Here is a 505-nt window from a genome sequence, read left to right as displayed (position 1 = left end):
CTTCCATCAAACTTGGACGTTGGCTTTGTGAAGTCACCAAGCATTCTCCTTGCATTATTATTATTATTATTTTCGGCTGCCATCTCCTTCTCTTGTTCGAAAATTTCTGAAAGGTTGTTTCTGGATTGTTGTAATTTAGCTTCTCTTAATTTTCTCTTTAGAGTCCTTTCAGGTTCTGGATCAACTTCAACAAGAGTGCCTTTTCCCTTGTTTCTGCTCATATGAAAGAGAAGAAAACAAGAAAAGAAAGAGGAATCCTCTATGTCACAGTATAGAGATTCCTTTATGTTAGTAGAAGGAGAAAGGGATAGAAGAATCCAAACACAAGGGATATATGATGTTCGGATTTTAGATGAAGAGAGGTGAAGAGAAGTGTTAGTAATTAAATAATTAAATAGAATAAGAAAGGAGAGAAGAGGAGAGAAATTCGAAAATAATTTTAAAAAGGGGTTAGTGATTTTCGAAAATTAGAGATAAATGTAATTGAAATTAAAATTTAAAACAA

This window comes from Arachis duranensis, chromosome 7 (assembly GCF_000817695.3).
Source record: "Arachis duranensis cultivar V14167 chromosome 7, aradu.V14167.gnm2.J7QH, whole genome shotgun sequence".
NCBI lineage: Eukaryota > Viridiplantae > Streptophyta > Magnoliopsida > Fabales > Fabaceae > Arachis > Arachis duranensis.
This window is presented reverse-complemented; position numbering follows the sequence as displayed.